This window comes from Myotis myotis, unplaced genomic scaffold, assembly GCF_014108235.1.
Source record: "Myotis myotis isolate mMyoMyo1 unplaced genomic scaffold, mMyoMyo1.p scaffold_m19_p_1, whole genome shotgun sequence".
Taxonomy (NCBI): Eukaryota; Metazoa; Chordata; class Mammalia; order Chiroptera; family Vespertilionidae; genus Myotis; species Myotis myotis.
In genome coordinates, this window is record NW_023416313.1 from 75574279 (window position 1) to 75589975 (window position 15697).

At 43.4% G+C, this 15697-nt stretch overlaps 1 pseudogene; it reads right to left on the reverse strand.

The window, feature by feature from the left end:
• Positions 1-4971: 4971 nt before the first annotated feature.
• LOC118664557 lies at positions 4972-6180 on the reverse strand (annotated as a pseudogene).
• Between the last annotated feature and the right edge of the window lie 9517 nt (positions 6181-15697).

Here is a 15697-nt window from a genome sequence, read left to right on the forward strand (position 1 = left end):
CCCCCAATGGGCACCCTGCTAAGCTCTAAGACTGCAAAGTAGGAAACTTTATCAGCCCACAGGTGGAGTGGGGAGAAAGACAGCAAATAAATCATCATAGGTGCAATAAATAATCTATCAAAAGCATGACAATGATGGTGTGTGAGCCCAGAGGACAGAATGCCTGGGAGGGCCTCCAATGTGTACCTCTGTGGCTCTCCGGGGATGTTCAGGGCCTGATGGAGCAGAGCAGGGGCAAAGGGTGTTCCAGAGGGAATGGGCAAGTTCAGGGTTGGAGAAAGAGCCAGGTGAGTCCAACGAACATGAGAAAATGTGATGTGTCCTGATGGGGAGAAGGGAGAGAGGTTGGGACACAGGCTAGTGTGGAGCCTTGGAAGTCAAGCTAAGTGGCCTAGGAAACCAGCGTGGCCTGTAAGGAGAGGAGCAGCAGAGATCAGAAGGTGCTAACTTATAGAAACAAGATGCCATTCTGGTGACTAGCTTCCCCCTTCCCTCAGCCACACACCCAGAACTAAAGTGTCGGCCTTAATGTTTCCAGTTGTATAAAGTAAGCGGGGAACCACATTATATTTTTTGTTTGTTTTTGCAAAATGCTTAGGCAAAGGCAACATTTACACCAAGGCTCGTGTTTCTCTGTTTTTTCGATACTGCTGTGTGGGACCTTGGCCTACGCAATTGTGTTTGTTAAGAATAGCAGCCCTGGTCCTTGGCTTTGTTTCAGAGTCCCAGCTCTGCCTGGACCCACGGCGACTCTGACAGTTTAACTACTGCAACCGATGAGCCACAGCCCAGGAGGTGAGCAGTGACACCACTCACAGAACCACACTGCGACATGTGTGATGGAGAGAGACGAGAGAGGAGCACTCTCATGAATATATGGCAGGTATCTACAAATCCTCACACTAATTGATGGGCTCTCTATATATCATCCCAGATAAAGGGCCCCTGTGCAGTAAATGCTGATGCTTAGAACATCCTGATAGGGCTTTGTTAACAAGAAGATAACAGAAGAGAGAGATATGTTTGTTTAGCTGCCTATAGATAAACCCAATAGGTCTTTGTTAACTTTTCATGACTGATGGCAACCACTAACCATGATAAATAATCCTGGAAAAGGGAACTTTATTTAAAGTGCCAGAAATGGGGCCTAAATTTTTAGCTCTTTTGAATGAAGAGGAAGTAGTCTTGCACGTGAACACACACACACACACACACACACACACACACACACGTATATATATATTAATACATCAGTACATGAGTTTCTCTAAATAATTTTCAACCATCAGTGAAACGCCTGAACCAAGCTGACCTGCGCTTCTTTCCAGGGCGTGCTATGTTTTAATCACATGAAAGCTGAGCAAGTCTGAGGAACTGGATTTCACAGACAAGTCTTCAAAACAGTGGCAGAACCTTAAGAAATTGATGCAAGGGTCTTTGTAGTAACTACAATCAGATAAAAGTATGCTTTTCAATACTTGTAAGGAATATGGTGGCCAGAGATGCACCTCCCTGCAACATGCTGGAAGTTGCAAAGTCTTTTCCAAAACTCATGGCTGAATAAGGATTTATTTTTAAAATCAATGATGAGAGAGAATCACTGATCGGCTGTGTCCCACACACCCAACACCAGGATCTAGCCCGCAACCCGGACATGCACCCCTACCGGGCATCAAATCGTGACCTCCTGGTTCATAGGTCGATGTTTGAATACTGAGCCATGCCAGCCGGGCTTTCTACAGTTTTAAAATAATGTCTTGCCTATTCAGTACATCATTTCTTGAACTAGATGAAGCCACAAGTAATGCTATGCCCTAAATTCACCCAAAATGAAAACCCCAAAGTATGTTAAATCCAGGTACAAAGAGACCAGACTTTTGTGCTGTTACCATTACTCTGTTATCTTTAATGCAATCTCTTAAAAGAAGGCAATTATTTTTCTTAGAAAGATCATTTGAATTTTATCTTTGCTAGAACACCAGGGAGGAGGGGAGCAGTTGACCTGACCATATAATCTTCCCTAACCTTCAGAGTAATCAATTTTGATGGAAGAGGTGATACTGAGTCTCCAAAGTTAACCAGATTTACCACCAGTACACGGAGGTCTCAGGTGCAATGATGTTTCAGTTAATAAAAAGAATATTAAAAGGGATTAATTCTTAATGTAGAAAAGTTACTCTTCGCAAAGGCCATTGGTTAAATATGTCCTAAAGTACTGGGGAAAGCTTTCTTTTCTTTTTTTTTTTCCCTTTTCCCCTCAAGGGACACAAATAAGAAAGAGCTATTGTAATCCAGGTCCCTTTTTGGTCCTAAGAGAAAACTGTTGGATTCACTCTATGGGGCAGCTCAGTCCTGAAAGCATCAGATTTGATTCCCTAGACTCCTTGGAACCGCAAGTTCACATCCCAGAGGGGTTGGGCTCAACCCTTCCTCCTTCCTAGGCAATAAATAGCATGGAAACCAGGTTATCTATGTGGCCAACTTTCAGGAAAGACCTTGAAAACAGAGCTGGGGTGGACCTGGGTAATCACGTGGTGCTTTCCATTATGGGGGGAGGGGGGGAGGCGTAGGGTGGCTGAACCCACTGGGGCCAGCCGGCAACTAAACGCCATGCTGATCCCAGGAGATACTTCAACTGGGTTTTTAATAGAAGTCCATTTAAAAGCCTGCGATAGCCAGCCGAGGGAGCCGGCTCCACTTACCCTTGTGTAGAGCATTGGGTGGCTCCATCAGATTAGGTGGGAGAGGGGTAGGGAGTTTGGAATGTTTACTTTCATGTTCACTATTCGTCGGCATTTCTATAGCGCCTCAATATCTTAGCACCATATTTTGTATTCCTGATTAGTGGGTTGGCTTAGGTACAACACGATTAATGTTTCTTTCTTTCTTTCTTTTGGCTCAGAGAGCTGGTGCCCTCACCTGAGTCTAAACAATCAAGTTACTGAAATTCTAGCACACTTTTTAAACCTTGTGCCGCTTCTTTACATAAGATGTACTGTTTCCACTCGCCTTCACACACACTATTTGTCCACTTTCTGACACTACTCCACTTAATATGAAAAAAAACAAAACAGGTTTTCTGGTGGAAAAAGAAAAATCAGACAGTGTCAGCAAAGCCCGGCAAATGGCCGTGTTAAGCTTGTTTGTTTTAGTGGTGGGGCTGTCATCACACTGGCACAGTGACTGGGGGAGAGGAAAGCTCACCTGCACCGTTCCTTACTGTGGTTCCGAAACTTTTGCTTTTCTTCTGATCTTTGGGCACCAATGAAACATGATTAACAACTTAATGAAAAAGAGGAGCTTGCAAACTCTTATTAACCATACTCTTGTTTCCAAGTGCATTACGCATATTAAAGATAGCCATTTAATGTGACTTTTGTGTCTACAGCAGCATAATTGCAAAAATTATACGAGAATATCTATAAATATAAAGTGTTGTGAACTGTGTATAATAATTACATGGTGTGTTTTTGTACAAATGTCCTTCAGACGAGCCTATATACACACATTTTGATTTGCTTTCTTTTCAGACACAAAGTGGGCTACTCTCTGAGACCAACATTACCCCACTGCTTGGGAAAGGAGGTGAATATAACCTCCTATGGCAGAAATACCATCTTTTGAGTTGGGTCAGGATTTCCGCTGCATTAAATTGCCGTATTGTCTGTGACTACAAACTGAAACAGGGCTAGCTTGGTTTTGGTAGGCTGGTAATTTGAAGCCCACAAATAGAGCTTGGTATTTTGTAATCAATAGTTGACCCTCTCTATTGTTTTTAGCGATTTGAAACAAAATTCAGTGACAACGGTTTGTACATGAAAACATTTAAGAAAATAACTAGCCACCCAAGAAATGAAGTAGATATAGAAAGGGCTTGTATTATGTCTTAGATGCTAGCAACCTTATGGAAGTAGTTCCAATGTCCATAGTCTCAGGGCATGTACTAGCATATCCTATGTTCATGTTAATAGCATGGAAAATTTTCACTAAAACCTTATAGAAACTGTTGATATTTTGTACACAGGGGCTGACTACTGGATACATAAAATATGTACTTAATGAAAATTGTTATTTAAGTTGAAAACATCAAAATCTGTCCACTTGCCTTCTTTCCTTTTATTGACAACAAAGCATTGGAAGTGGCCCTCTATGTTTTATCCTTTTGTAATTAAAGACCCACGCTGAGCGGGAAATGTCAGCGAAGGTGCTCTCTCAGCAGCAGCCCCTCTCCATGCCCTCCACGCGGCAGCCATTCCGCCTGCTGGAGAAAGTCCACCTGTGGGCCTGCGGAAATGTTCTCTTGCAAGAGGTAACCAATCTGAAAAGGGTGGCTCCTGTGTCAGCTCTCTGTATCCTAATTTTGCTTCTTTGTTTTACGTTAAGGCTATTCTTCATGCTGTTTTGAACCAAACAGACACTTTAAAAATAGCGAGGAAAAGTCATTTCTGATTGGGTTCCATTCACACAACACACATATCCCTTCAACTATGGATTTCACATCAATAGATGTTACCTTTTATGTTATTTTTTTAAATATATTTTATTGATTTTTTACAGAGAGGAAGGGAGAAGGATAGAGAGCTAGAAACACTGATGAGAGAGAAACATCAATCAGCTGCCTCCTGCACACTCCCCACTGGGGATGTGCCCGCAACCAAGGCACATGCCCTTGACCAGAATCGAACCTGGGACCCTTGAGTCCATAGGCCGACGCTCTATCCACTGAGCCAAACTGGTCAGGGCCCTTTTATGTTATTTTTAAAAAAATGTTTTTATTGATTTTTAGCGAGAGGAAGGGAGAGGGATAGAGAGATAGAAACATGGATCAGCTGCCTCTTGCAGGTCCCCTACTGGGGATCAAGCCTGCAACCCAGGCATGTGCCCTGACTGGTAATTGAACCGGTGACCTCTTGTTTCCTGGGCCAATGCTCAACCACTGAGCCACAGCAGCCGGGCTAGATGTCACCTTTTACTATTTATGTATTTATTTATTTATTATTTTTTATTTTTGGTGGAATTTAATCTTTATTTACAGGAGACTGCAAGATATGAAATTCCATATAGAAATAAGAAACTCACTGAGAGGAGAAGCTTCGTACAGTATGTATAGTTTGGAACTGTTCAAGTATAGATTCATTGTCAAAAGTGCTACAATAACAAACCACATTTAAAAAGAGTTCTTAGTAGAGATACAGTAAGACATACTTATACCAAACATAGTACACAACAAACAACTTTACGCCTCAGTTGTACAATCTAAAAGTTAAAGTTCCCAGAAGTGCCATTCTGAACTTGTAATGTTTAACCTTCAGAGGTAGTTTCTGGCACAGCATTTGGGTCTTCCTCTACAGAAAAATACTTCTCAGTCAAGGTTAGTGAAGCTTTGTACACAGACTCGTTCTCATGGTTTTGTAGAGCTTCAATTTTGTCCAAACCTCCACATTCTTCAATTGTTAGATTTAGTTTCTCAGCAGCCTGGAAGATATTTGAAATGGCATCCAGAATAACCAGAATAATTCTGGTATCTTTCGCAGTTAAGAGGTTCATCAGTGGCTCTATTATGCCACAATGAATGCGGTATACAATTTGTTCAACTGTTCCACCACTTGTGTAGTTGGTCACAGCCCATAGACCTTCCTTTTGTGTCTTAAAGTCTGCCTTAGAAAGAACAACAATGAGGAATGGGACTAATCCTCGATTCACAATTTGCTGTATCTGGTCCTGGTGGCCAGCTGTGATGTTTGACATTGTCTATGTAGCTTCCTTCTGAACATTGGTTTTGGAGTTCATTACAGGCTGGAAAAGACGGCTTGTGCTCCCGCATCTATTACAACCTGCGTCTGTTCATTTGTCCCAGTGACAATATTTCCTATGGCTCTTAGCACAGGAGTCACAACTGGCAGTTCAGCAGCTCCTAGGTGCTTCACAAGATGGTTCAGTTTCCCAAGGCTTAGATATCAAGTGCGGGGCAGTGGACCCACTGTTGGCTCTCCATGCAGTTCCCAACATGTCATCTTTAGCATGTGGTTACTTACGTGATCTTACCTGGACACTGTCAAACCTTCGATGCAGCAAGAATCCTGTACCCCCGTTAGACGCTGTGGAGCAGATTCTTCCTACTTTAGTTCGTCTCCTGCATTGTGATGGTCCAGAAGTATTAGCAGATGGCCGCTGGGCCATTTCTACCTTACTGATGGTCCAAATGAACGGACTGAAACGGTAGATGTCACCTTTTAAACAGAACTTATTTATTTTTTATTTTTTTAGAACTTATTTATTTTTTACTTTCCAAGTTTCAAACACAGAATGTTAGTGCCAAAAGAGCACAGAGAGCTCATGCAGCCTCTTTGTTTCAACACGAAAGGGCTGAGGCCCCGGGAGGAGTCAGGGCGTGTGCTTAGTTAAGAAGTGTGCTTCTCACACAACCTTCTCACAGTCCTCACTGGCCACAGGGAAGAGCAGGATTGCAATGAAGTAGCAAGGAATATTTACATAAGTGGATATTCTAGAACCACAATGTGCAATGTGGTAGCTACTAGCCACCTGTGGTTATTTAAATCTCAATTAGTTAAAATTAAATGAAATTTAAAGTTCAGTTTTGTAGTTGTAGTAGCCACATTTCAAGTGCTCTATTGCTCATGTGTCCATGGCTACTGTATTGGATGGTGAAGAATTTATAGAGCTTTTCCATCATCACAGAAAATTCTATTGAACAGCTTGAGACGTGAGATTGAGATAGTGACGAAAGAACACAAATATTTGTGATTTGAACAGATTCTTAAAGGCAGAGAACTGCACCTCCTCCACTAGGGGGTGCTCTAACAATTAGTGCATCCTTACAGCTGGACTGAGTTTAGAACTCTCAGAGAAATCTCTCCTCATTTTAAGTGTAAGGTAGGTTTCCTTACTTTATCTGATACATTTACTGCACTAGGGCCTGTGGCTGTTCAAGAATGGATGTGCAATCATGGACCTCCCGAACATAGTTCAAGCTGAACTATTGAGTTACTATTCTGTTTAGTTCTCTGATATTGTTTAGCATAATAATTAGAAAATGCCAGTGCCAGCCAAATCGATTGCATTTTGAGTTGCTCCATATTAACATTGATTATAGAGTCCTGCTAATGGGTGTACTTAGGTCTGGGACAGTGGCATATTTCTCCCTCTACTCTCCACCTGTGTTTACCATATAGACATGTACAGACCTGAGCTGGGTGCCCACTCTGGAGAAGGCACTGGGAGGAAGCCTCTCTCTCCTGGTGACCTTCTATGTCCGATATAAAATTATTTGATAAGAAAATTGCCTCCTTGATGTATTCTCCCATGTTTCAAGCCTTGATTGTATAATCAAGATTACTCTTTTGGGAGAGCATTATGCTAAGCGAAATAAGCCAGTCAGAGAAAGATAAATATCACATGATCTCACTCATTTGTGCAATATAATGAACAACATAAACTGATAAACAAAAACAGATCCAGAGACAGAGAAGCATCGATCAGACCGTCAAACCTCAGAGGGAAGGTAGGGGCGGGTGGGGGAAGGGAGAGAGATCAACCAAAGGACTTGTGTGCATGCATATAAGCCCAACCAATGGACACAGACACCAGGGGGTGAGGGCATGAGTGGGGGATGGAGGGCAATGAGGGGATAAGCACACATATGTAATACCTTAATCAATAAAGAAAAAAGAAAAGAAGAAAAAGATTACTCTTTTGAAGGGGTATTGAGACTCAAAATCTGAGGCTCATGGAAAAGCCAGAATTCATGGAACACTGAACATTTTTTGAAAGAGCAAGTTAACATATATTAATGGATTAAGCTAAAAAAATAAATAAGCCACAATAGATACTATAGCTACCATTCTTTGGGCCTGCTTTATATGTGATTTAATTTAATGTTCCCAATGATCCAAGCAGATGTTCTCATTCTCCATTTACAGAGAAGGAAATTGAGATTTAGAGAAATTAAATGATTTATTCAAGTTCATTCATAAGTCGAGCAACAGAGCCAGAATTCAAATTCAGGTTCTGACAAAAAAAGAGAGAGAGAGAGAGAGAGAGAGAGAGAGAGAGAGAGAGAGAGAGAGAGAGAGAAAGTGTGCTCTTGGCTACTATCATGCTACCTAGATTCCTTAAAATTCAGTTGATGATCTAAACCCAATTTGAAAAGAAGATATGTAAAGCAGAAAGTATCAATTTTTTTTTGGGGGGGGGGTGCGTTTCCTGATTTTATTGGCGCTGGCCACACAGGTGAAAAACCAAGTCCCTTCCCTCCCCAATTAAAGAGATTTTAATAAGGCGGTTTGTCAACCTCTGACAGTGTTTAATGCCCTGTTCTGGTCTCAGTGAATCTTCAGAGTCAAGTTATAGGGATGAGTTCTCATACAGTGTCCCTTTTGCTTTGAGAAGCTCAGTGGCTCAGCCTTCCAGCCCTGGGTCCACCATTCACCATTTTAATACGAGTTAAGCAGCGCTTCCAGCTCTGGTCCGCCAGAATGGATGGCTAGGAGGTTTGCATCATCATGGTCTCTGCCCTTTGTTCCTTCAGAAAGTATCAATTTAATGCATGAAGCTCATCAAAACCCCTGTAACCATCTTAATGGGGTACAGGTCTTGCCAATTCAACTTGATTTCTTAAATTTGGTAAACATATGGTAAACCAAGAATATATTTTACCAAACTTCAAACGATATTTGATTTGAAGCACGCTTCCTAGAAATGTGCTGGGAGGTGCCCCGTCCCTGAGTCAGGCAGGTAGACTGACTATATTACACTGGAGGCGGTCTGTCCATGTAAAGGTTTCAAATTCAAAATTTTACAGCTCTGGGCTACACTTTCCCCAAAGCAAAACAAAATAAAAACCAACCTATTGTGAGCCTAATTCCATTTGGGGCTTTGGGTGAAGAACGTCATTTGGTAGGATGTCGCTAAACTTCTAGAAGGTGGCATTCTGAGCTACCTCCTCGGTTGCAGCTGGCTCACTAATTCTTCAAAGTTAAAAAAAAAAATTGGTTTTCCTTATATATTTTTCTAAACTATGCAGGTGTTTGTTAATATGTTCTCCCCTCTTACCTTACTTCATTGGTGAAAATTTACCTTATTGTTCCTTTAAGCAAACTCTCCTTTGACTTTTGGCATGGCAGGGTTCAGAAAAAAATTTTAGCATCCAAATCTTCTTAATAACAAGGTAGGACCTGGGGTTAGTTTTGTAGCCGCTGCTGGCCTGTGGGCCTCCTGCGAGCTGGAACTTGTGTGGCTGTGAGGGGTCCCAGGGCCTCCCCGAAATGCCGGGGCACCTCTGGGCCCTGGCGAGGGCTGGAGAGCAGGACCGTGTCACAGCCCTGGGGGCCCAGGGCCAGCGGCCTTGTGGAGGTGGCTTTGTTGCAGCTGCTCACACCTTCAGTTTGGGCACTTCCTGGAAATGTGTCATCGGTTCTAGTCCCACAGCCACAGAGGGCTGGCCCTCCCAGCCGCCGGGGAGCTTCATCTCCCAGATCCAGGAAAGGGACCCAGGCGGCCGGTTGGTGCAACTCAGGAACAGCCTCTTCAGCACCACATGGTTGAAGGTGGAGTTTGTTCTTCTGGTTAAAAACCTGTCCAGCCAAAGCCGGTTTGGCTCAGCGGATAGAGCATCAGCCTGCGGACTGAAGGGTCCTGGGTTCGATTCTGGTCAAGGGCATGTACCTGGGTTGCGGGCACTTCCCCGGTGGGGGATGTGCAGGAGGCGGCTGATCGATGTTTCTCTCTCATCGATGTTTCTAACTCTCTATCTCTCTCCCTTCCTCTCTGTAAAAAATCAATAAAGTATATTTTTTTTTAAAAAAAAGAAAAAACCTGTCCAGCTTGACCACCAGCCTGAGGCAGAGGTCCTGCTCTTGGGCTCCTTGCCCCAACCTTTCCATCTTCATTGTGGCAGGTGCATGACGGCGCCTAATGCTCCACCAGGTCCTGGCAGGATTTACACATTTTGACTTATGTATGTATTAAGGATACATTTACATCAGTAGATTGATTTTTTCTCTCTAAAGAGGACCAATCTTTTGATTTTATTCAGTTTCAGATCCAATACTTCTTCCTGGGAAGGTTAAAATTTGGTCAACTTCCTTCCCCCCCCCCCCCCCCCCATTCACGATTTTTTAAATTGTAGAAGATAGCAAGCACAAAAATAGCTAAAACTTATAGTTATAGTGGTAACTGAATAGCCATCTCCGAGGTGTAAAAATAAGACAATACAGTGGGGCCTTGACTTACGAGTTTAATTCATTCCGAGACCGAGCTTGTTAAGGAGCTCGTTAACTCAAATTACTCTATCAACTCAATGCAAAAAATCGGCCGAGAGACAGCTGGTATCTCAAAAAACTCATTAGTCGGGACACTTGTAAGTCAAGGCCCCACTGTATCTGTAACCCCAGAAGCAACCCCAGCTTGCTCATGCCTAGCTCCCCCAGCACCCGCACCTGCACCTGCAGAGGAAGCTGCCATCTTGACTTTTTAAAAAAATATATGTTTTTATTGTTTTAGAGAGAGGAAGGTAGAGGGAGAGATAGAAACATTGATGGGAGAAACATGGATCTGCTGCCTCCTGCTCACCCCCTACTGGGGATCAAGCTGCAACCCCAGGCATATACTCTGACAGGGAATGGAAAGTGTGTGTGTGTGTGTGTGTGTGTGTGTGCGTGTGTGTGTGTGTGTGTAGGTACATGGGAGGACGCTCAACCAACTGAGCCACGTGGCCAGGGTTTATTGAGTATTAGACTCTTACCTTGCTTTCTGAACCTTGTATTCCTCCCTCAGCATACAACATGTTTTCCTCTTTTTGGACTTTATATACAAGGAGGATTCATGCTATAATTATTCTTATGTCTATATTGGTTTACAACACTTTTTGGAAGGATGTTCCTTAGTCTCATTGACCTAAAATTTAAAATTGGTCAGAAGTGACTATCTTTCTCCATGAACGTCTTGCTTGGATCCATTTTTGAGGTGTGTACCATGTTTCTGTTACAGGGCTCTACAATACTGGGACATGTCTCATTTTATCTTTTTATTTTTTAAACTTTTATTCTTTTATTTTTTAATTCTTTATTGTTGAAAGTTTTACATATGTCTCCTCCCCCCCCCCACCCCCCATTGATCTCATTTTATCTTTGTATCCCCACAGTGGATGATGTACTTTGCCTAGACTACAGTAATGACTAATGATTTCTTTAAGAAGTTTATGGGAGAAACCAAGATGGCGGCATAGATTAACGTCGGAGATTCCTGCCTCGAACAACCACTTCAAAAAACAACTAAAGACGGAACGGACATCATCCAGAACCACAGGAAGGCTGGCTGAGTGGAAATTCTACAACTAGGAGGAAAGAGAATATCATACCCAGACTCAGAGGAGGCGCAGTGCTGAAGTGAAATACTCAGGTGCGGAGTGCGCGCGAGCGGGCTGGCGGCGGAGGGCGCAGTTGTTGTTTTCAATCGGGAGGGAGTTTCAGACTCTGAGCTCCAAATCTGGGCGAGTCTCTAGGGACCCAGACTCAAACGGGAGAAGCGGGACTGTCTGGCTTCGGTCAGAACTCGAAGGCAGCTTTCTCTCTGAGGTTTGCAGCAGTTGCTGGGACTCTGTGAGGCAGAGCCCCTAGGGACGGAACTGAGAGCAGCCATAACTGCTCGCTCTGGCCCACCCTGTAGATCCCCTGGGACCCGCCCCACCCAAGCCCTGCGCAGAGCCATTTGCCGGATAGCCTCAGGCAAAGGCTAGATTAGCACCGCCCTAGAGATCCAGCACAGAAGCTCTCCCACTGCAGACACAGCGGACTCTCATAGCCAGTTAGCCTGGAGGTCAAATCACCCCCGGTATTGCTGTCAACAATCAAGGCTTAACTACAACAAGACTGCGCACAAAGACCACTAGGGGGTGTACCAAGAAAGCATAAAAAATGCGGAGACAAAGAAACAGGACAAAACTGTCAATGGAGGATATTGAGTTCAGAACCACACTATTAAGGTCTCTTAAGAACTGTCTAGAAGCCGCCGATAAATGTAGTGAGATCCTCAAGAAAACTAATGAGACCCTCGATGTTATGATAAAGAACCAACTAGAAATTAAGCATACACGGACTGAAATAACGAATACTATACAGACTCACAACAGCAGACCAGAGGAGTGCAAGAATCAAGGCAAAGATTTGAAATGCGAAGAAGCAAAAAACACCCAACCAGAAAAGCAAAATGAAAAAAGAATCCAAAAATATGAAGATAGTGTAAGGAGCCTCTGGGACAACTTAAAGCGTACCAACATCAGAATTATAGGGGTGCCAGAAGATGAGAGAGAGCAAGATATTGAAAACCTATTTGAAGAAATAATGACAGAAAACTTCCCCCACCTGGTGAAAGAAATAGACTTACAGGTCCAGGAAGCACAGAGAACCCCAAACAAAAGGAATCCAAAGAGGACCACACCAAGACACATCATAATTAAAATGCCAAGAGCAAAAGACAAAGAGAGAATCTTAAAAGCAGCAAGAGAAAGAAACTCAGTTACCTACAAGGGAATACCCATACGACTGTCAGCTGATTTCTCAACAGAAACTTTGCAGGCCAGAAGGGAATGGCAAGAAATATTCAAAGTGATGAATACCAAGAACCTACAACCAAGATTACTTTATCCAGCAAAGCTATCATTCAGAACTGAAGGTCAGATAAAGAGCTTCACAGATAAGGAAAAGCTAAAGGAGTTCATCACCACCAAACCAGGATTATATGAAATGCTGAAAGGTATCCTTTAAGAAGAGGAAGAGGAAGAAAAAGGTAAAGATACAAATTATGAACAACAAACATGCATCTATCAACAAGTGAATCTAAGAATCAAGTGAATAAATAATCTGGTGATCATAATAGAATCAGGGACATAGAAAGGGAATGGACTGACTATTCTTGGGGGGGAAAGGGGTGTGGGAGATGCGGGAAGAGACTGGACAAAAAATCGTGCACCTATGGATGAGGACAGTGGGTGGGGAGTGAGGGCGGAGGGTGGGGCGGGAACTGGGAGGAGGGGAGTTATGGGGGGAAAAAAGAGGAACAAATGTAATAATCTGAACAATAAAGATTTAATTTTAAAAAAAAAGTTTATGGATATGGCTCAGTGCATGATATTCTGGGCCTACTATATGTTTCTGTGAATACTGTAAATAGCCATGTCCAAATTAATAGAATGAAGATGGAGAATTGGTTAATTAGAAATCCATTTTTAGAGAATTCACCTTCTAAAATCTAGCAAAGTTTAATCAAGCCCTGGCCAGTGTGGCTAAGTTGGTTGGAGCACTGTCCCAGACACCGAAAGGTTGTGGGTTCAATTCCAGGTTAGGGCACACACCCAGGTTGCAGGTTTGATCCCAGGGTGGGACACGTACAGAAGGCAACTGATCAATGTTTCTCTCCTATCGATGTCTCTCTCTCTCTCTCTCTCTCTCTCTCTCTCTCTCTCCTCTCTCTCTCTCTCTCTCTCCTCTCTCTCTCTCTCTCTCTCTCTCTCTCTCTCTCTCTCTCTCTCTCTCTCCCCCTCCCTCCCTCCCTCTCTCTCTTCCTCTCTTTAAGCATGTCCTTGGGTGAGGAATAAAAGGTAAAAATAATACAAGGAAAAATACTCTATTGGCAAATAGGAAAAGGACAGGTTTGAAAGATGCTTAAAGGTTAATGAAATACATCTTAATACACAGTATACTGCAGAAACAACAGTAAAACCATGGAGAAAGAGAAGCACTATAAGTCAGACTAGAAAATTTCATGTATCTAGTGCATCTTGCCATTTCCATGAAATGTGCCCAGCAAATGTCAGATGAACAAACCACAATATTTAAAACTGTTTTACAGCCTGACAAGCATGGCTCAGTTATTGAATGTTGACTTTTGAACCAGAAGGTCAGGGTTCAATTCCCAGTCAGGGCATATGCCGGGGTTTTAGGCTCAACCCCCAGGGGGCATGCAGGTGGCAGCCGATCAATGATTCTCTCTCATCATTGATGTTTCTTTCTATCTCTGCCTTACTCTCTGAAATCAATAAAAATATATTTTTTTAAAAAACTGTTTTACAAACTGAGTTGTCCAGGATAAAAAAGGTAACTAGCAGTTGTTTTAATAACTTTTATGCAAACTAAATGTTATGTTTAAATGTTTAGGGGCCCAGGGCACGAATTCGTGCACCTTGAAAAGAACTGTGGGCTGAGAGGCTGCGGTGGGCACAGGGGTGGGTCTTGGCCCATCCTCCTCCTGCCTGGCCCCTCCCACTGCGACCCCCGCTGCTGTTGCTCCCACACGCTGATGGTGCTGGCCCCGCTCACACCCACTGATGGTGCAGAGCAATTGGAGCCAGCGCCAGCAGCGGGTGCCAGCGGCAGCTGCTGCCCCGATCGCCTCTCAGGAGCAGTGGGAGGTGGAGAAGCCCTCAGGGGCCATCGGGGCTGGCAGCTGCTGCTTGCACCCACTGAACCCACTGACGGCGCTGAGCAATTGGGGCCAGCGCTGGATGCCGGCAGCGGGTGCGAGTGGGGCCGGTGATGGCAGCAGGTGTGAGTGCCTGGCGGGACCACGGTGTGTGGGAGCAAAGAATTTTCAGTAACCACCAGAGGCTTGCCCCGATGACAGCAACCAGTACTCCGCTCTGGTCTGGTGCCCCGCTCACCTGCTCCACCATCCCACCGTGGCTGATGCCTGTTATGTTCTGCACTTGCTGCCGATGCCTGCCATGTTCCGCACGTGCCTCCTGGTGGTCAGCGCACGTCATAGTGACCAGTTGTTCGGCTGTTCAGTCTATTTGCATATTAGGGAGATATATATATATCATATATATATGATATTAAGAATAAATTATTCAGTTGTTCCTCTAAATATCAAATTTCCGGTGTCATCTAATCCTTGCATGTATGGATTAATAATCAGTTTATATTTTCTAGGCTACAACTAATGCAACATTCTCAAAGAAATCGTCTCCTAACAGAATGACTACTACTATTGTGGAAAGAGACATTATTCAGAACATTGTCTATTTCATTCCTAAGTCAGGACAACTCATCTACTTTAGACTTCAACTTGTAAAGACTGCTATGATCTACAGAGATTGACCATTTGTATTGGAAAGTTAGCCAGCATGCCTTCAGTGAACTTCATTCATTAGTATTAGTCCTGGCAAGGTTTCCATATCTCAGGGTTCATTTTATACTTTAATTCGGTTAGTAGGTCTTTGTTTAATCATCCTATTGAAAGAAGAACAAAGGCGGTTTAGGCGATCAAGGGAGTAATGCACTGTATTTTATCTCTGAAAAAAGCCGGACAAAGCCAGAATGCTCTGATCCTTCTGCTTTTCTTCAGGACATTTGGAACCACAAATCGGCTGGAGGATAAAGATCCTCACTGTACTTAACTGCAGACACCTTCAGAAGAGAAACACGGTGTCAGTCATAGAAATCACGTTTTGCCAGCTACACAGGGTTGGGAGACAGATTCACTCACCAGGAGTTTCTGTTTCCTGGGAGGGAGGGTGTCTGTTTCTTAAATGCCACCTCCTACACTAAAATCACTAGCCAGGCCAGTTTTTCCCTAACTACGCCTCTTTATAGTATTGATGCTAAGGCCAGGCGATAGTGCTGGTGTAAGTGAAAACAGTCTGCGGGTTTACTGACAACTGGACGGCGCCTACCGCTCCCAA